This window comes from Mytilus galloprovincialis, chromosome 10 (assembly GCF_965363235.1).
Source record: "Mytilus galloprovincialis chromosome 10, xbMytGall1.hap1.1, whole genome shotgun sequence".
Classification (NCBI taxonomy): domain Eukaryota; kingdom Metazoa; phylum Mollusca; class Bivalvia; order Mytilida; family Mytilidae; genus Mytilus; species Mytilus galloprovincialis.
This window is the reverse complement of record NC_134847.1, coordinates 10,582,967-10,606,650: the sequence shown is the minus strand read 5'-3', so window position 1 is coordinate 10,606,650 and position 23,684 is coordinate 10,582,967.

Sequence of the window (23,684 nt, the reverse complement as noted above, 5' to 3'; positions counted from 1 at the left end):
TTAGTTTCAATCTATGAGTTTGACTCTCCCTCTGGTATCTTTCGTCCCTCTTTCGTAAGTTTACAAATTGTACTTATGACACACAACAGGCATGACCCCTCGTGATATAATATAGGCACTGGCTACGGTTACATGGAAATGTAACAATAATAAAAATATTATTTGTTACATTGGAGACTAATTGCCGGAATGCAAGGTTAGGTTAGGAACCGATAAATTACGAATGTAGCAATAACTATTGAGTCTATGGTTACAGTGGCGGATCCAGAGGGAGTTGTTCCGGGGTTTGGAACCCCCTTTTCTTTGGACGATCAATGCATTTGAATGGGGACACGTGGTTGGAACCCCCCTTTATCCTGGGTTGGGACCCCCTTTTTTAAATGGCTGGATCGGCCCCTGGGTTACTTTGCGTTATTGTTACATTAATGCACTTCAATGTACGCAGGGACTAGTAATTTGTATTAAAATAAAAATTGAAAACTTTTATTTGAATTTTACAAAATTGCATACAATTTTTTAATTTTTTATTTGAAATATTACAGTTTCTATAAATCCAGTATGTTGTTTTTGGTAGCATGTTTTAGTTCGACGAAACCAAGCAGCCATTACAAACGAGTGATGCAGCAATATGTACTTCTGTATTTCATACTGAACAGTTCCATTATGTTCTATATTTTGTTGAAGTTAAAGAAACCTTCAATGTCTGTCATGCTTCAGCTGAAAAATTTTTTTTTTTACTCTTTCGATCAAGAATTTGTATATGAAAATCTGTGTTGCAATGTTTATATTTTCGTCAATTTTTTTTGTTTGAAGCATATGTGAGGTTGTAATGTAATGTGATTCATAACAGTCCATTACTGATTTTATGTTCACCTCCGATTTCAATATCGCACTTGGCATGGCTTAAAAACACCAATAAAACATAAAATACAAGTCAATTGTGAAGGCATTTGATGTTAACATTTGCCGACATATTGAAACTGGTACCGGTGGAATCGTTTTTTTTCCATTTTCAGATATTTCGTGATAGTAATTTCATTCTTATTGGGGAAAAAAGTTAAGCAACACAACTATAGAAGGTTTAAGTTTAATTAATTAAGCGTACATTGAAGTGCATTAATGTATCAATAACGCAATGTAACCGTAGACTCAATTATTATTGTTACATTCGTTATTGATTGGATCCTTACCCAACCCTGTATTCCGGCAATTAGTCTACAATGTAACAATAATATTTTTATTATTGTTACATTTCCATGTAACCGTAGCCAGTGCCTATAATATAAATACTTTTAACTTTTCCAGTGACGTCATAGCCAATTGTTTCATGAAAACGGCAAATGCAAATACTGAGAAAGAAAAATAACGGGACGTAGTTTAAATTTACTAATTTAGTCAATATCTATAACACACTGAACGTAAGGGCGCAATATAATGTTTAAGGTACTGCATGAGAGAGTTTGGAAACCTAATTGTATATAGTGTTCACAATGTCCGTCTTTCTATCGGAAAACATGTTTAATGTGCAATATTACACCATTTTTATTCTTTTGAATGCAACAAAATTGAAGTGTTCATCATGGATAAAGACTTTAACTGTTAACAATCAGTAAATAGCCAACACGTTTTTGTGTGAACCTGTTATCGAATGTAGTATTCTTTAAAATAGAACGAAAGTTTACGTAGTGGTTTAACATAATATGGATTCATCTTTAATTTTTTGGACGATTTCGATCATGTCAAAAACATTGTTTGAAAAAATGTTTTATATCTTGATGAATTAAACTATTTTATGCGTCCGATATTATACACTCAGTTCTATTGTATTACCGTTTATAGCACAGATAGTTGATTAAAGATCAATAACTATCATGATTATTACGACAAATTCAGTCGGGTGCTTGAATATTGTCAACTTTCTTATTACATGTATTAGTACCCTTGTCATGCAGTATGCTTTGAAATAGAAAATATAATATTAATAATTACATAGTGTGCTAGTGACCTAATACGGTATATATGGGGTCAGTAAATTCCATATGGGGTGAGAGCGAAGCACACTATGTAACGAATTTATCTTACCGACTATCTTAACGTGTGAAATTAAGACTAGTGATTCTCAAAATGAGCAAGTCTTCAATACTGTTAGCACTAAGAAGATACTTCCATTAATCCTACAAAAACAGATGCCAAAAATTACGACTTGTAAGGTTTTAATGTGTTTTATGAATTTGTTTCAATCTTAAAATCATCAATTTCTTGTCTGTTGGAACTTTTAAGATTTTTTCTCAGTACCGTTTTGTTTTTTATAAAGGGACATAACACCATTACTAACCGTGTATGAAATAAGCCCCGCCCCTTCTTACTTAATAAGGAATAAAAAGGGACGTAACTCCACTACTAACCGTGTATGAGATAAGCCCCGCCTCCCTACTAACCTAATATCAAATATACACGGTTTGCACGCGGACGCTTTTAACTAATCATATTCCTGGAAATGTATAGGAGGTAAGATAATAATTGATACAGGGGTTTACCATTATGTGTGTTTTTTGTGCAAACTTCGGATTAGAAAATTCTTGGCTAATTTTGGAGTTGTATATTTCACTTCATTTTCTTGCCTGTCGATCAGAACTTACAATAAATTAAAGTACTTAAAATTACACATATGCCTAAATATGTATTTGTAGTATTGGATGTGTTTTTTTTTTTAAATTTGAATTTTAAGTTAAATGACAAAAACACGGGTCGCTCCCTTTTCATGCTGGTGCCCATTCTCATGAAGAAGATTGAAAAAAGTTCGTAACCATGCTCTCCTGAGATTTTATAACATTCAGATGTCATATGAAAGCCATTGAGACTTCTTTCAAAATAAGATCGTTGATAGTCGGAACTATAGGTTTCGGCCTTCAACAATGAGCATACGTCGAAAACAAAGATTCCAACGTGAAAAAATGATAGATAAACGATTGCATGATTGCCGATTTTGCTTTCTGATGTCCCCAATGAGATACTGAAAAGTATTATTAATTTCAAGCAACTTTTATCTTGTTACTTCAATTTTATTTTAATGCTTCAGACGTGTTCCGCCTTTTTTTGTTCATAGACAGATCCAGGGGGAAGGGTGAGGGGGGGGGGTGGCTTTTGTGGGAAAAATGTGTAGACTGTAGCGGTCCCCTCTAATGGCAGTCAGTTGGGTACCTTATAAAGAGTTCAGGATTCGCCACTGATGTTTGTGTGACACATAGCAATCAATCAAAAGCTTGGTGTTCTTATGCAGTTGTATTTAGTAATAAAGGCTACACAGAAGCTGTTTTGTTATAAATTAAAAATTGAGAATTGAAACGGGGAATGTTTCTAAGAGACAACAACCCGACCAAAGAACAGAACATATTCCACGGCCACGAATGAGTATGATGTAGGTTTATGTATATTTAAATGGAATGATTGAAATGAACTTTACAGAATTGATCCATTTTAGTAGGGTGCCCAATCAACAAATTTGATTAATTTGCTTTAACGGAATAACACACGGCTATATTTTATATCATTGGAAAGAGGAGAACAAACCACATCGAAATACCGTTGTCGTCATTGTCTGTCGTGGTCACGTTTTTTTTTAAATCAGGGTCAAAGGTCAAAGCAAAAATTTCAGAAAAATGCACCGTCACATTTAGATAGCTTGTTTCTCCTACATATATGTGTTTGGAGCAAAATAAAAACAATTAATTTATAGAAAAATATTTTTTGTATCCGCATTTAGAACTTATCTTATATTTTTATCGCCAAAAATTACTTTAGATAGACTTTTTTGCATATAGGGTGCAAATTTGAAATTTTCAAACAGCTGTTAAATAACAGTGACCTTGACCTACAATGTATTTCAATTTCTAAATTTGAAATGTTTGTATTCAATTCATTACAAGTTAGATCTTAAGATGTTTTTTAGATCTTAACTTTAATAATTTGTCGAAAACAAAATGTGTTTTTCACGTCTTTTGATATTAGGTAATCGTCAATTTCTATGTAAATATCAAATTTCTGTTATTGGGTGTGAAAGAGTATATATAAATGATTTGTTTCGAAATTTGTGTAACATTAACGTCAAACTTGGTTGAATATAAAGCTCTGTGTATAGTTTTGCTTTACAGAAGTAAAAATTAATGCAAACGGAGAAAAAGGGGGATGTTTAAAGTTATGAAAACAAAACGTCTATTAGAAACAGGTAAAACACCCCATCCTACATATACAGATGACTAGATGATCAACAATTGGCTATACTGTTTACAAGTATTCCAAAAATATAATAAGAGAGAGGGTTATGTACAGCACCGATATGTTTTACAAACAATTTCAAACAAAAAAAGCGTGAGAAACCAAAGGAACATTAAAAACTTATAAAATAAAGACAAGCTGACAACAGCATTGCAAAAACACGGAAAAAGAAGAACAAATGCAAATAGAAAATTATGATCGAAGCTTGCATTACCTACTACGTTTTATGGTCTCCTGTAGTTTAAGCCCACCAACCACGTGAATGTCAGAGACCATAAGGCAGGGTTTTTTTTGTGTTTTTTTTTTACATATCTTTCCCCACAAGATAGATTATTACTATATATCCCACGATTTCAAAATTGAGTAAATGTTATATTTATTGTTTAGAAAAGATTATGGACTGCTTAATTTTCATTCGATAGTTAACAATGATTCATAAGGTACAAACAGAAAAATGAAATCTTATACATCTACATCTTCGTCGTCATCAATGTTTCTAACTGCAACCAGACGAGTATTTACATTTTGACAAATGTCATATGCCTGACATGGACATAAATCTGTACATGATAGTTAATGACCTGATAGTGTAAGCTACAAAACGATAACGGCACGAGAAAAGGCGTGTTTAAATCAAGGCAGAATTGTCACTAAATTTGTGTTTTAAATTGCTATTTTCTTCTCACCGATTAACATTACACGAAAGATATTTGGCACACATATGAACCATGTTTTATTGATGATATCAGGGTAAAAATCCCGTGAAAGTAACACTCAATAAATTTTCTTTCGTTCAAAATTGTGGTAAATTTCAGCTAATAAAATAGTCTTACTAAAATCATGAAATACTTATACTTAAATTATATAATTTTTTTTCAGCTTTCGTTATATGATAAATTTAATATGAGGAGGTATTTTTGGGTACCCTAAGAAACCACAAAATTTTGAAAAACGTGACCATGGTAGCTTACGACGACATTCATAATTAAAAAATATAAATGATTTTCCAATAGTTTGCATATAAATATAGCCGTGTGTTATCCGTTAACTTAAACTCGTTAACTAAACGTCTTTTTCGATACTGGGCACCCTACTATTTTTAATAAGTTGATACATCACAAATCCGATTCATTTGATCAGCATCTTATCTTGACGATACTCAACACAAATTTTGTAGAAGAAGTTATTTATGTAATTTAACTAAATGGCAAGTGAAATAAGTATCATTTGTTTATTTTTAATAATAAGCAATGGCTTCTGTCAAACTTCTGACGATGTCAAGAATTTGTTGATGGACTTGTTTATAACAAACAGTTATAACAAACAAGATCAGACTGATGTCACTGATATGTATGTCTCAATGGAACTTGTAAGCATTCATAACATTGATGAAGTTAATGAAAAAATGGTATTTGCTGGTTTCCTAAAAGTTTCTTGGATTGATGAACTTCTAGTGTGGGATAGTGATGCTTATAACGACATTGAATTCATCAGTGTTCTTCAGGTAAACTTTAAACTTTAAATACGTCTTTCAATGATTTGTTATAGTACATTAATTTTGTAATTGTTGTTTTCTTTTCTACATAAGAAAATGCCTGTATCAAGTCAGGAATATGACAGCTGTTTTCAATTCGTTTGATGTGTTTTAGGTTTGATTTTTCCATTTGCGCACGGACTTTTTGTTTGGAATTTTCATCGGAGTTCGGTAATATTTATTATTTTACTTTATATCAATGTATATAGGAATAAGTATGCAAAAGTCATGGTTTTCTCTGACTGTTAATGAAGTCTTTACACTAAATCCATTGGATGTTCGATGTTGGATGTTCTGATTGAAATTTTAATATAAGATATATGTTTTCTTTTAGTTGGTTTTGGCTTTTGAAATTTTAAATCCGACATATTCTGCATGAGCCTGTCTCAAGTCAGGAGCTTATAGTTTAGTGGTTTTCGTTGGTTCGTGTCATGTATGTGTATTCCGCAAATTGTTTTGTTTTAAGTTAGGTCGTTTTTCATGTCGGGGCCTTTTATAGCCGACTATACGTTATTTTTTTTTCTCATTGTTGAAGGTTGTACGGTTGCCTTTAATTACGTACAAATATATTTTAATAGTTTGTTATAAAAATAAGTATGATTCAATATGTATTTACTCTTGTGTTCGGTGGGTGCGTTACATTAGTTCTTTTATGTTTCACAGAAAAGAAAAATTTAGGTCACCGGCCTTCAACAATGAATAAAGCCCATATCACATAGTCAGCTATAAAAGGCCCCGGAATGACAAATGTAAAATAATCCAAACGAGAAATCTAACAGGCTTACTTATGTACAGAATAATTTAGCCTAAAGTCACTATTAGCATGATTAGTTTTCGTAGTTTACTACGCACAAAAGATAAATATTTAAATTCGAAGTCCTGGCAATCCTTGAATAATTGTACATTTTAAACATAGATACATTGAATATTTTATTGATAATGATACTATTAAACGAGGGTCTAAAGGGGGGGGTTACAAAAATAGGCCCTTTTAATGAATACAGATTAAGGGGACGCCCAACCCATATAAACGATTTTTTTAAATCTATTTATGTTTAGATTTTTTAATGGACTAGTTTGGCCCTTTATATAAAGGCCTGTATAGTTTTTTTTCTCCAAGAATTTAACATTTTCAAGTTGAATATTAAACATTTAATGTGCTATTTTTTTTTAAATTGAAATCATTCCTTTTCTTACTGGCGTGTCTGAGCAGATGGCGTAAAGGATAAAGAGATTCGCTACAATATAATGTATGATTAAAATCGGCCTCATTTCTTTCAGGATAATATTTGGAAACCAGACTTTGTTTTAAAGAATGGATTTCAAGAGTTTAAAGAATTAGGAGGAAGTTTCTACTACATTTTAGTTGACAGTGACGGTTGGGTAACTTGGTATCCGTACCACGTGTTCGAAAATGAATGCGCCATAAATGTCACCTACTACCCTTTTGATGAACAGACTTGTCATATCCGGTTCGCATTATGGACTTATACAGATAATTTAGTTGTTATCGATGCCGTTTATCCCGACATTGACCTTAGAGGATATCGAGAGAATAGTTTATGGTCAATTATTTCATCTTCGGTTCAGACAGAGTCTGTTTATGACAGTAGCGAGATTATATTCACAATTAATCTACGCCGTAAAGCCACGTATTACATAGTCAGCATTATTACACCTATGATATTCTTGGGAATCCTTAATTCTTTAGTATTCATTATTCCTGCTGATGCTGGTGAAAAAATGTCGTATTCAGTGACTGTTTTCCTGTCTTTTTAACAATGATTAACGACAAACTACCCGTCAATTCAGAAAATACATGTATACTGAGTATTTACATCGCCAGTCAACTTGGATACGGTGTTTTGGTTCTTATCGTTACTTCGTTACAGCTAAGAATACACCACAGAGAAGAGGGACACCAAAAATCGAAAATATTTGTTTATGTTGTAAAATTTGAAAGAAAAGTTCTTTGTTCGAAGAGGAATGTGATTTTTGATTTTCAAGATAAAGAATGCGTTGATGTCAACGAAATATGTACAACTGATGAAACTATAAAATGGCGTGATGTGTCGTCTGCTATTGACTTACTAGGTTTTTGGATTTTTTCGGGTACGAATTTTATTGTAACAGTAGTCATTTTCATCTATATGAGTGGATTTTAATTAGGTACATGATTTTAATCGATTCTCCTTAAAGTTGGCTTCTTCACATACAAATTGAAAGCATATCCAACTGAAAAGGACATAATGTACCTTTTATGACGCGACAATCCGCCATCATTATTCAAGTTGTCTCAGAGAAATTTTATAGGCTCTTCAATATGTTAAGTAAATGTACTTGATTTTTTCTTTTTATCTACCCATTTTTTTACCTTTTGCATCTCTTTTCTTGGTTTTCGAATACAAATCTTTCTACACATGTTCGTCCTAACAGTTTAAACTGTGATTACTTAAATTACGTCCCTGATCAATACTAAATGTTGTTCTTTTTCTCGTTGTCACCCGTTAACTCTATTGTAAAATTAGCAATATCTCGTCTATTTCTTATTAATTTTACAAATTATTTAAAAACAAGTAATGCTTTGCATCGAAGTTGTAATACTTGAAACATAGATCTAGCAATGTATGCGATTTTTAACAGTTTAAGTGGATTGCAAATTATGTCCCTAATCAAGTAAAAAAAAAACAACTTTTTGTCGATATCGGAATTTTCAAAATGGCGGCTGTGTCATTTACAGTTAAGATAAAATATGCTGTTTTCATGATATTTGAATGCCGAATGTCTAAAGATTGCATGTTTTGACCATGCTTTTTTTTATAGAAGCTTTTTTCGATGCAATCATATACATTTTTTTTCAGTCCATAATTTTTTTATCATCTGTATTTAAATTAAAAAAAGGCAGATATTGCTATAAAATCTAAGACAAAGATACATGCAATGACACCAGATAAGCTTGATAAATTACAAACGCGTAGATACAATTCTTCATTACGCAATTATAAAATAAAATTGAGAATAGAAACAGGGAATGTTTCAAAGAGACAACAACCCGACCAAAGAGCAGAACATATTCCAAGGCCACCAATGTGTCTTGAACATGGTGGAAAAAAACTGAATCTGAAGGTGAGCTTCAGTTGGCCCCTAAACAATATTGTATACTTGTTCAGTGAAATTAGACGTCACATTAAACTCTGAAACATCATTGAACCAAAATGAAAAAAAGAACATACAAGTCCAGAGGTTCCTGACTTTAGACATGTGCAAACATGCAGTGGGGTTAAACATGTTTTTGAGATCTTAACCACCCCTATACTACTAGGCAAAATGGAATACTTTAAACAAGCACACAGCCATACGCACAGTATAAATCGGTAAAAGTACATTCTGATGTTAGATTAGATAATAGAAGAAACTACTCAAAATGTCAATATATATTAACAAAGGACTGCTAGCAGTTTACTGACATGCCAGCTCCAGACTTCAATTAAACTGATTGAAAGATTATACAGATATTATACACTCAGGAAACGTATGCTAACCCAAATTTTCAATACCAGTTATAATCATCCCATGTACAAAGTTGTCTCCAGAGTCAAAAAGTTACATAAGACATTTTCCCTTGGGAAAAAAATTCTATCACATCTCTAAGGAAATTTCATAATAATGAAAAACTATGATTAAATATCTATATTTGCAGCTTGTTGGTGATTTAACATAATTATTTTTGATAGATACTAGTATATCAATAGTAAAATGCATCGATTCTGTTTTACTTTCTGTGTGTTAAATTTGTCTTTTGATTAAAAAACAATTATGCCTAAAGTCAATGCAATTGAGTTTACACAATATTGTTTTATATATATTATACTAGAACACACCCGTGATATCGCGGTCCGTGCCTGAATTAAAGTATATGTAACTATGAGTAAGCCTTATTTTAGTATTGGTATTGTCATCTGATAAAGTCATGCCGATTATAAGATACACATTTTCTCTAATTGCAAAATCTTTCTGTTTGAACCCGTCGACCTGGAACTTATCAATTATTGGTTATATAAAAGGTCATGGAATGGAGTATTTTTTAAACAACAGCATTGTCCTATATATATATTAGTTATAAATAAATTTGAATTCTTTTATTCGCTGTTTTACGTCATGCCCTCTTACAAATTGAAAACTGTACCTACACGACGTATTTCAAGTCCAGATTTTTAGTATTCATATTGTTATCTTAGAAAGTCTTACTGATTAAAATACTACAATAGGGAACAATTTGACAATATGATTGAATTTAGTAGTGTTAACCCTGTGATTATGACCCGTGTATATAGCAAAATCCTAAATAAACCGTTTTGTGGTGCGCTTGTCAGATGCAGAACGTACAGATAAGGTAATAGGTAACAGCAATATCCCATACAGACAGAGTTGTCGTCCTTTCCTCCTCAATTGAAAGGACGACAATTCTGTCTGTATGGGAGATTGAGGTAACAGGTGAATATACTATTGGTATCGATTCGGTATCGGATTCGACCCGGAACTTGTTAATTATTGGATATAGAATGAAATTCAAAACAGTGTGGCTGTGGCCATTGATTGACACATTAAATTCATCCATTGACTGGGACAATTTACGTGAACGTTTGTCTGTAACGACCACTGTTCACGACGTACCTACGATAGACATTTAAACTGTGGGGTCACCAAAGGTTTCTTAACGCCTTTAATTATAAAATAATTCGAAAAATTAATCAGGAATAACCTTTATGTTTTGATTTATATAATTGATATAAATCAAAACATCGTGTTATTTCTGATTGATTTTTCGTTTTTCGAATTACTTTAAGGTGTTGAGAACCTTTGGTGACCCATAGTTTAAGTGTCTTTAAAAAGTACATAGTGAGCAGTGATCGTTACATACAAACGTTCACCTAAATTGTCCCAGTCAATGGATGCATTTTAATGTGTCAATCAATGGCCACAACCACACTGTTTTGAATTTCATTCTATTTATTATGTGGAAAACAAAAAGGTCTGGAGTGGTGTAGTTATTAATCTACACCATTGTTCTATATAAGCTATATATAAAGTTGAATTCTTTGATTTGTCGTTTTTACTCCATGACGGCTGACAAATTGGACCTCGTTATTTTAGTATTATAGATTATATGTTTTATTAGGGGCTTTGGAAATAGATTAGCTAAAGCCCCTAGTAATAATGCATCAAGATTGACTTATTGCAACCGTAAAAGAGATTACAATAAATTAAAAAATAAATTGAAAAAGGATTTTTTTCATTCCTTGATAAAACAAATAAATGAGATAAACTCAAAGAACACCAAAGAATTTTTGGGAAGCATTAATAATTACAAAAAAGAAAAAAGAATAATAACTGTGAGCCTGCTATTTCTGCAAAAGAATAGGAGACTCATTATAAAAATTTGCTTGCTTCAAGTGATAATGATAAAACTGATAAAAAAACAAAAACCATAACGTTACTAATACATCCCTTAATGTCCCTATTACATGTAAAGAAATCAAAGACTGCATTAGGAAGGTAAAAAAGGGAAAATCTGGAGGTCCTGATTTGATAATTAATGAATTTCTAAAGGTGGGGTCAAACACTCTAGTTTTACTTTTGACTAAACTTTTTAATAAGATACTTAACTCAGAAAAATTCACCAACATTTGGAACATTTCTCTGTTGACATCAATTTATAAATCTGGTGACCCATCTGATTGTGGGAACTATAGAGGTATAAGCATAACAAGCTGTCTTGGTAAAGTCTCAATTTTACAAAAACGAATTCTGTAGTGATTTTCTTGAAACACATAATTTATTATCTTCAAATCAAGGTGGTTTTAGAAAAAAAAAAAAAAACAGAACCGTAGATCATGTCTTTATATTAAAAACAATAATAAACAAATATTTGTTTAAATGTAAAAAGAAACTATATATTGTGTGTTTTTTAGATTTTAAAAAGGCTTTTGACAGTGTTTGGAGATCAACTCTATTTTTAAAATTACAAAATGAAGGAATACAAGGCAAATTTTATAATATACTGCATGACATGTACTCTAATACCTTATATTCATGTAAATATCAAAATATGTTTACTAAGCCTTTTTTTGATAATCAGGGAGTCAAAGAAAGAGACAGTTTAAGTCCAACTTTATTTAATATATTTGTTGATGACATAGGAAAAAATACTTAGATACAAACTCAACTAGTGCAGTTAATTTAAACGGTCAAAAAGTAAACCATTTATTGTATGCTGATGATTTATTATTGATATCGGAATCTGCAGATGGTCTCCAGAACTCTCTTGATTCTTTACAAATATATAGTACTGAATGGAAACTGGACGTGTCCCTTAAGAAAACAAAAATTATAATTTTCTCTGAAAATAAAGTAAATAAAGAAAACTTTTACTTTTATTACAGTTCTAATGCAATTGAAATTGTTGGTTTCATAGCTCTGGAAAATTTATACAGGCAGTGTCAAGCCTCTCAGTTTAAGCTAAAAAAGCATTGAAGTCAAAACTACCATATAGTGAAAAATTGTCTGTTAAGACTTGACTCCAGCTTTTTAATTCAATGATAATTCCTATTTAACTTACGGATCAGAAGTATGGATATCAGAATTCGAACCAAATTTTGAAGCATTAGACAAAAGTAAATTAGAAAAAAAACACAAAACTCCATATTTAAAAACATACTTGGGGTTCATAGAAAGTCTTCCAATTTAGCAGTTCGGTGTGAATTGGGCACATTACCAATTAGCATTAAATGTTATCAACTTATGTATAAATACTATGTGCGTCTCAGTGATCCACATGAAATTGTCAAGGTTGCTTTTGAAGTGGACAAAACTCTCACAAATAGAGAAAATTCATTTTTCTAACAAACTATCTGAATTAATGAAATATATTGGAATAGTACCCTTAAACAAGCATTGTAATAGTAATTTTAAACACAAACTAGAAGATTTCTACAAAAAAAATTATATTTGAACTATCTAAGATATAAAAGATGGAAACTGTGGTAAACTTTAATTTATTTTTTAGTTAAAGTTATACTTAACTTAAACAACAAGAATATTTAAACTTTAATATTCCCAAATACCTCAGAAAAAAAACTCACTAAATTAAGAATAAGTGCACTCATTAGCAATAGAAACTGGTAGGTATGCAAGACCAAAAATACCCTCTAATGAGAGATTTTGTAAATTTTGCACAGGAAAAATTGAAAATGAGATACATTTCTTGATTGAATGTCCGCAACATAAAATAATTAGATCTAAATATAAAATTAATGATATTAATTCAAATATTTTGGATGAAAATTTTACCAAAATGTTAAATCCTATGTCTGAAAAAGAATTAAAATCTATTTGTAGGTATATTGCAGAAGCGCTTGATTTGAGAGACCATCATATCGTTTCATCAGATAATAATCTTGTACAGTAGTTTGTGCATATACACATATATCTTATATTGTGTGTTTTAAGTAAATTTATGGAAATTTAGAATAATACTGATGTATAAGTTTATGGTATCAATATCAGTTTATAATCTAATGGTATAGTTACAAAGCGGCTTTTTCAAATAGCACGAAAAATGTTTATGAACAGGCTGAAAAGTCTTTCCACAAATTTCTTTTAGAATGCAAATTACCAATTATGTGGCCACCTAGTCTGGACTACATGATGAAATACATAGCTTATTTGTCCAAAAATAATTATGCGTCATCAATTTGCAGGTCTTACATTTCTGGTTTGTCTTTTAAACTAAAAGCCGAAAATTTTGAAGATATTACACAATCCTTTTTGATTAAAAAAATATTAACTGGGTTTGACAGATTGTATTCACGTCCTGACATCAGACAACCTATAACAGCTGAAATAATGACAAAAATGCCTAATGCATTATTAAGAGTTTGTTTTTCTAATTATGAAAGCTATTTATTTTGGGCAGCATTTTCATTAGCATTTGGAGCATTTCTCAGAGTTGGGGAGATTACTATAAGATCTGTCAATGACATGGGGTATGTTTTGCAAAAAGATGATGTTACAATGGATTTTAACAAAAATGTTATCTATGTTACTATTCGCTTTTAAAAAACAGACCAAAGAGGTTTGACAACTACATTTGCTTTAAAATCAAACAGTAGCCTAATGAGTGCTCTATCAAATTACAATTCAGCAAGACCAAAACAAAACGGTCCTTACTTTTGTCATTTGGATGGGAAGGCAATGACTAGATATCAATTTCATTCAATTCTTACAAAAACATTACAATTTCTTGATTATGATGTTAAGAGATTCAATACCCATGCATTTAGAATAGGTGCAGCAACGCATGCATTTTTAAATGGAAAATCTGAAGAAGAAATAAAAAACATGGGTCGATGGAGGTCCTCTTCATTCAAACGATACATTCGTATAAATTAATTATAATTTTAAAATAATGAAATTTAATCAATATGAATTAAATTTATTTATTGAATTGATAAGACTTGGATTTGTCTCCCTTTTTATGTTTTGATTGTTGCAAGCGACACTAAAACCGGTTGTATAATACAAATTTTTCTGTTCATAACCGATACGCATTTATCTCGTGCATTTATAGGCGGAAATTTCAATATAAAACCAGTTGTTTAAGTAATGTTATTTCATTTAACAAACTGTAGACGGGTGCAAGGACAAAAACCCACCACACCCTACCCCAATTAAATATTTTTTTGCTGCCGTTATGATTTATAATTACAGATTTTGTATGCAGTCTTTACCAATCGTCATGGCTTTTAAACATGTTGACATTTGATGGATGATGATGTGATCTAACAAAGCTGAACATTACAAGCAATGTGTATGGCGGAATTTATCGTATTGTGGTGCTGGAAGTCCAGTTGTCACCTCTTCAGTACTGGTTGCCCTTTACTGAATCAATGAAAAACATTAATTATATTGTCATTGAATGATTTATTTTTTGGCCTTTTGAAAATCTAATTGTTGTTATGATTTTGTTGAAAAATTAAAGCCATGACAAAATTCGCCAATTCTAAAATAGTGTTGTTTTTATTCATGAGTCAAATAATAGAATCTAGAGACACAGAAACTGTTTGTATGTCATAGGAATTCACCATTTTGCTATATGTCGGTTTGGTAGTTTGATATCATATACAATAACATGTATTTTATTAAAAGCGTGATTTTAAATGTGATTGTAACATAATATCAAAAAGGATTGTAATTTAAACTTGATAGAAATTATATGTTTTGAAATAAGAATTTGAAAACCGTAGTGGCATCGTATCGTTAGAAGTTCAAAGTTTGAAATCATGTACAATGTCTTTATACAAGTTATTAACTGATGGTGCGCTTCATTTCATGTTCATCTTCACGTAAAAAAATTAGCAAAACGCATGCACAAAGTGAGGATTAAGATGGAATGAACTTAGGACACCTAATAAAGTGTCCTAAAGTTAGGACGAAAATGCTATATATCCTAAGTTAAAGTCATATGAAACCTCAGATTAAAAAAAATAATGCAGATGGTTTTTAAACCAAAATAGATAGTTTTCATTATAAAACTTCTGTACATATACATTTTTTAAAAATAAAATTCTTTAATTGTCCAAATTTAAAAGAAGTTTACTTTTTTCAATTGCTTGCTTCCAGGAAGCAATTCGCCGACATAATTTTCCGTATGCAAAGTGACCTTAGCGTTACCCTCCCCGTAAAAATCCGGGGATGACAATAAGCGTGAATCTGTCATTAAAATAAACAATTATCTGATTGTACATATAAACACATTCTCAATATCCATGCTTCTTTGTGATTGTTTACTGTAAGGTGGCATTCGGTACACTACGGCCTCATAACACGGCATTTAATTAGCAGCCATCTTTTCTCTTCATAACAGACAGACAGAAAGAAAATAAATTGACGATAATATGATATGTTTGCGTAAAAATGAAAAATTCGTGCACAGAAGACTAGTAAGTTTATGATATATACATGCATTGGTTCAAGAATATGATAAACATTTTTTTTCACCAGTCACTCGTTTCATATGACTTTAAGAGAGCTTCGAGAACACGACTTTGGACAAAGACTAGTCATAAGTTGGTCTTAGGACATGTTATAGTCCTGAGATAGCTTCGAGAACACCACCCAGGGTCTTCATATTCAGTTAATTTTAATTACAATCCAAGGTAAAAGATGGAAACTGTGGTAAACGTTTATTTTTTAGTACAATTTATACTAAATTTAAACAACAAAAATATTTAAACTTACACATAACACATTACATTCCAAATTACTAAAATACATGTATAAAAAAAATAAAACACTTCATAGTGGTAATAAATTTAAAATTTACAAACTTCAAAGAATTACACGAAAATGTATACTCTAATTAACATAATACATAGACAATAATGGTGTTTTGACTTGAAAGGCAAATACATGAATACAAGAATTACTTTATATTGTTTTACATGAGATGTTTTGATCATGGTATCTATGATGAGTTTATTTACACTACAGTTGTCTTGTACTGCAATGTAAATCCACTTTACAAATATTTTAAACAGTGATTTGGCCATTTGTTTGCAATTGTAGTCGGAATAAGATAGTAGAAAACGTGTTAAATGGTGCATGTGCAACTGGGAACAAACGGCTGCCCAATGTACAATGTACAACTTGCAATCCACATAAGACTTTTTGGAAGCACCATTCTGACAGAATGGATAAACAGCCACCGTATAGCAAGGAACTATTTGGGCGAGGTCTAGAAAATATTGTATATTGATTATTGATAATCGATGCAGGTTGTTTTTTCAAACGAGATAGCGTTTATCTGCTACATCTAATGGTGGCAGTCCTGACATAAGATGTAGCTAAAAAAACATCATCGAGTTTGAAGTAAAGATCAATGACTCTCCTATGCAATGTTAATGACGTAGTCACATGACGTCATACGTTCTCTTACTCTCGACTGAGAAAACTCATACCACTAAAGTAGCGTTATATATAAAATTATTCAAAAGGAGTTCTGAACTAGATTTGAAAACAAATCGATAACTGACTATATTCCTTATTGAGTTATACGGACGAATAAACTTATTAGAGATACCGACTATATTGTCCAAAAAACTGTAACCAGATGGATGATGTTCTTTTAACATTATAATTAAACACAACTTTACTATAAATTATTACGACGGAGAGAAAATCGAATCTTTCATGTCCCTGTACATGCTGTATTTTTTCCTTTGATTTATTTTGTAAAAAACAATTTTGAATAATTCAATTACTTTTTTTGACTTTCAAACTTTTATATCTGGGCGTCACTGGTAAGTCTTGTTTGGACGAGGCGCGTTTTTGACGTAATGAATTTTAAACCTGATGCCTTTTGTTATCTATTATTCATGTGTTTCTATGCCTAATACGTTCTGCTATTTATTTGTATTGTAGTCCTGTATTATTATGTTGTCATTTTAATGTTATATTTAACGGTGCCATCAAAGTGCGAGGTTTGGCATGCCACAAAACCAGGTTCAACCCACCATTTTTTTCTTTAAAAATGTCCTGTACCAAGTCAGGAAAATGGTCATTGCTATATCATAGTTCGTTTCTGTGTGTGTAACATTTTTACGTTGTGTTTCCGTTGTGTCGTTTGTTTTCTCTTATTTTTGAGTGTGAATTCACAATACTATAAGACGTGTCACGGTACTTTTCTATCCCAAATTCATGTATTTGGTTTTGATGTTATATTGTTTATTCTCATCGGATGTTGTCTAATGCTTAGTCCGTTGCTGTGTGTGTTATATTTTAATGTTGTGTCGTTTTTCTCCTCTAATATTTAATGCGTTTCCCTCAGTTTTAGTTTGTTACCCCGATTTTGTTTTTTGTGGATAGATTTATGAGTTTTGAACAGCGGTATACTACTGTTCCTTTATTTATAGAATTTATAATCCTAGATACGACTGTCAAGACTCATCATTTTGTATTCTATGTATACAAATTACAGAAGTTCTGTTAAATGCTGCCTGTGACGTCACTGATTCTGCCGCAGATCAGTGTAATGTAGTCAACTTAGAATGAAGAGATGATGGTCCAGGAAGTACATGTCTGTGTAGCACCACCCACTATGAAAATGGGGACACTTGTTTACACAGTAAGACTAGAAATATCACATGTAAAATTAATCACTACCGACTTGTGTGTTGATTTTAAAAGATCTAGACAAAGTAAATGATTTTCATTTTTGCCGTACCAAATAAACTCATTATAGGTACCATTATCAAAATTTCGTACGCGAGACGCAGATTTTGTCAAGAAAAGACTCATTAGTGACGCTCGAATAAAAACAAAATGGAAGAGTCAAATAAAGTAAGAAGAACATTAATTGACGACCTAACGTGCCAAACGTTCTGTCAAAAAGATCCAAGGTAATCAATTTTAAGAGATACATATATGTTGACGGTTGTTCTGAAATGATCATTGACAAGCGGCTAATTAAAAATGCTTGTGGATTATAATGTCTTATTTGCTGGAAAACATTGTTGTTTAATCATCGTTTCATTGGGTGTCATAATGCTTTGGTTATTACTTCACCTTTGATTACTTACTATCTTTACATTTAGATGTGGTTTTTCTTTTAGGCAACCTTTGATCTATTAGCTCTTCACTAACGTCACGGTTACATGACAAAGTTATGTTTATTAGCTAATTGACAAAAAACTTTCAACCAATCAGTAGACGTGTTTTATTTAAAATTAAATAATTCAGAAATACAGAGTCCATTCCACAAGCGCTTGTTGTAAATCCAACACATTAACAAGATAAAAAGGCTAGAATCCTTTCGTTTGCGTGAACTGTCCCTTGATCTTTTCAATGCACATCGCGCTATTTTTCCTAAATCTTTGTAAGGCCAATATAGCTGAGACATATATCCATATGTATTATGATGTCTCTGTTTCAAGTTATTTTGAATTACTAATTAAATGAAATCCTTGGTTGAATGAATTGCTGGCTCATTTTAATCCTTCATGAATTGCAGTTTATTTCTGCATTTTTGACAAAAACGATTTGAAACAAACAATAATCCTGTATCAGTAAATAAGGTTGATGGACCTTGTGTGCTTATTTTCACTGTATTCGAATATGGGATTGATAGACATACCGAGTATTTGGCTTTAGTTCACATGGTACAGATACATTTGAGCACACAGTATAAATATATTGATTGGATTAAAGATTACTAATAATTTTTTCCAACATATAAGATATAATGTCGCTGAAAATAATTGTGAATTCATTAAAAAACGACAGAAACTGCTTGCAAGTATATTTTGTTCAATTAATAAACTATACTATGTAAGCGGTCATAAAGCATACTTGAAATACGCATTTTCTAATATTACACATACTCAAACATAACATTACGGGGTGACTGGTTGTTGACAAAAGCGTGGGAAAACACTTTTTTTTCATTTCTCTGTGAATGAATTTACCAGTCATGACTTATAAAAGTCCTTTGGTAGATTATACCGATAAAGATGTCGGATATAACCTAACTTTTAACTGCATTGACTATAATTTCTTAAATAGATTTACAAATTACAAAAGTCCTGTTGAATTTAGCTTGCTATGTAACGGAAACTGCCTCAGATCAATGTAGTGTAGCCAACTAAGAATGTAGAGATGATGGTACAGGAACTTACATGTATAAATGTCTTTGTTCCACAACACACTATGACAATGAAGCCGCTTGCTTATTCAGTAAGACTAAAAATATAATGACTATTCGTAACTTATAATGTATGCTTGGATATGTCTTAATTTCAAAAGACAAGTCCAAACTCTTCCTAATTAACTCAATATAGATAACAAGATAAGTTTCAATCAGCATGCAGAAACCTAATGACTTAACGCCAGCCGAAGAAGTTTCTTTAATTTAGAAATGTAATGTGGAAAAACCTTCAAAGTTCTCTGAACAATTGGTTCTTGATTCCTATCAATGTTTTTTTTTTTTTATATATTTCTATTAATATTTCAGTTTTTGATAAAAGATGCATAAAATTCTTTATCACATTTTTTTTTTATTCGTGTCTGATTAGAGTTTGGTCTACTTAAATAGACACGTGACAGTTTATTGACCTACAACCAAACTTCTTAATTAAATGTCATTTTTTTTACTTTCAGGATTATATCCAGAAATAAGTTGCAGCGGTGATCAATGTGTTTTTGATGCTACATGTGTCTCTAGTACATGCGTATGTTATACAGGTTTTAATGCGTCACCAGCAAACAGTCCAACCGCAGGTAAGATTTCCAGGTTTAAAAATGAACTTACTTGCATGATAATGTATAACTAAACGGGTACACCAATGTACCTGTCACAGTTTCATTATTATGAAATGTGATTAAACACTATGATCACTATGCATGCTATGAAACAACGTGTTTCATTGATAGACACTGTTTTGTTTTTAAATGCAAATAACAAACATGGGGATAATCGAATGAATGATACAGCCATTTACTAATAAAGTGCAATAACCAGTAAAATATATCATAATGGCATAGGAGACCAATGGCGGATCCAGAATTTTTCATAAGTGGGGGCCCACTGACTGCCTAAGAGGGGGCCGCTCCGGTCATGCTTCAGAGATTCCCTATATTATCAACCAAATTTTTCCATAAAAAGGGGCCCCTGGGTCCCCTCTAAATCCGCCTCTGGAGACAACACTTGTTCTACAGTTGAAACTAAGTTCATGCTTGTATCTATTTCAGCTGATATTATGGCGCGAATAGTTGATATCAACGATGTTTTTATTTTCTCTTATTCAATTATTTATCGAGAAAAATCATTTAGTTCGCAAATTAAGCAGTTTTAACAAACATTCACCCATTGATGCTAATATAAAATCCTGTGAAGTAATTCAGTTATCTAGAAAGAATCAGGACTTAGAAATGAAATTATTAAATAAAAATAAATTAATTCATATTACTTTTTTTCTAAACTTATTTTCAGGCATAACATGGTGGTGTTGAAGTAATGGTTCAGGCATGCATGCACGTGTTATCAATCCTAGTATCCATGCATGATGTTTATCCCTCTATAAAATTCCCTATTGGTTATTTATCCGTCCGTCTGCACTTACATCAGATGGTTTTATATATATACATCTAAGGTCTGCATATCGTGTAATTGGTTTACATACCATATATCATTAGTATTCATTGTCAAGACGCAGGAAAATGAACTGAATGTTTTCATCAACATTATCATGATTATGCTACTTTTGAACATTTTATTATTCATTTTTTTTAAATTTGATTTGTACTTTTGTACCAGTTGTACCCATCTTCTAAACGAGACTATATAACAATCCGTATGATCTGTGTATATATAATATATGTTTGTGTATGAATTCAATCAATTTGTCAAACGTGTATTTTACATTGTTATGTAAGTCTATAATTGTGTAATATTTGTAACACAGTGTACTAGTGCCCTAATATACAATACACAAACGGGTTTAGTAAATTCTTTAATTTTTTGGTTGTCATTCACACACACTAATGCACTGCGTATTATAACGAGTTTATCTTAAGGACTTCATTAACAAATGGAATTCAAAACAGAGGCCTATTTTGGACGACTGTTTTCTCCATTTAGCAGTTGAACGTTGAAAAATACTTAATATGCATTGAAATTCTTAAAAGGTATATTTCAATTCTGTACAAACCCGACCTCTATTTTATGTCTTTCTGAGAATTCAAATATTCCGGTAAAAAACAGTATGAACACTTAAAATAGTCCCCAGTTGTTTCTCTATGAGTGTAAACAAATAGAAATCGTATCTGTAACCAGTTGGTTAACAAAACCAAATATTCATAATTATTAAATATCTCCCCAACGGAAGCGTGTTTAATCGTGTTAATGAACGCCTGTATTTACGAGGTACTATCTATCGTTTTAATAATTGTAGATATACAATACTCATTTAGATGTACTACATTTATATAAGCACTATATATCAATTCATATATCATTCACACTTTGTCTTGGAATGTTAATTTTCTATGCATCGTGTACTGGTTCTTTCACACTATTTGCATGTCACATAACATTACAAAAATTTCTTGTAAGGTATTTTTCTGCATTGTTTCAACGTGCCCTTATTTCCCAAACTCATATCAATATGAATGGTATTCTAGCAAAAAATATACAAAACAACCCGAAAGATACCTAAGTGTCATACAAGAGTCAAAATTAAAAATGAGACCATAAAAGAAAAAGACAAACGGACAAAAACAACATCAAAAGCAAATCACATCATCAAAAAAACTAAAGACCCAGCAACACGATGCCAACCACAAACCGGAGGTTATCTCATTTAATACGATCCTCATGCAAAAGAAAAGGGTATCTAAATGACATCAAATTATCGACAATCTATAAAACAATATGTAAATGTTTATGCGCCACCTACGATAGAAGAGGGGCATTATGTTTTCTGGTCTGTGTATCCGTTCGTTCGTCCGTTCGTCCGTCCGTCTGTCCCGCTAAAGTTCAAAGTTTTTGGTCAAGGTAGTCTTTAATGAAATTGAAGTCCAATCAACTTGAAACGTAGTACACCTGTTCCCTATGATATGATCGTTCTAATTTAAATGTCAAATAAGAGTTTTTACCCTTATTTCACGGTCCACTGAACATAGAAAATGATAGTGTGAGTGGGGCATCCGTGTACTATTGACACATTCTTGTTTTTCTTGATTGTGTTCAACTTTATTTTAAACGCAATTTCGTTGCACTCTATTCAATGCCACACATTATTTCAATAGATTTTTGTTTTCTTTTTTTACGTGCAACTGAATTACAAATTTGCTAGTTTTAACACGGAAGTTACAAGTAACATATTTTTTAAATCGGCAGATCATGTAAAAACTATACAAATACGTACTAGTTACATGTACATACTTGTATTTAAAGAAAATTGATTTAATGTTTGAATGTTCGTAAACATTTGAATTTGACTTTTGTGTCCAGTGCATACTCAACCATTGGTAAACTGCAGTAACTGATGTAATTTTTCTCTTACTCTTTTTTAGAACGACACACCCACTCTGCATCTTTGTCATATAAATATTTGAATGCAAGTTTGTCTTGCAAATATTTGATTTGTTTTATAGTAACTTTTCAATATAAAAGTAATTCTTTGCAAATTGAATCCATGTAACTCATTTGGGGTGATATGCAACTATTGTCTTGCTCTTTCTAAATTTCAAATTTCATTATTGTTCGTGTGAATAAGATTGGTCATGACGTTTTAGAGTGTAGAACGATTACACTCAAAGATGGCTTTTTCATCTTATTTTCTGATAATTGCCAATGGTGTTAATAAAGCACAAATGCATATTTGTAGACTTAACCTGCTTGTAGAAATGTATCGATAAAAGCTATTCTAAGATTTATACCAATTAATTCCATTGCAATATTAGATTTACAACAATTTTAGATCCGTTCGCAGTTTACCTTGCATATTAGAAAACTTGTGTTTAAAATTAACTACTGCCATCACAAATGTCCTGATATTTATAACAAAAAATGCGTTTTCCTTTTTGTAACTGACCTAATGAGAAAGATAAAGATGTATACCAGTGGGTTTGGGCTAAAATGCGAGCTGACAAATTAAAGTCCGTATAGGATATAAAACTAAATCACAAATAAATATCGCAAATAAATCATAAGGAAAACGCATGATTTCGAAAGACAGCAAGCCTCGTGCCTGCATTCAAATAACTCATCATAGATACCAGGATTCAAATGTTGTATTTGCGTTTAAAAACCACACTC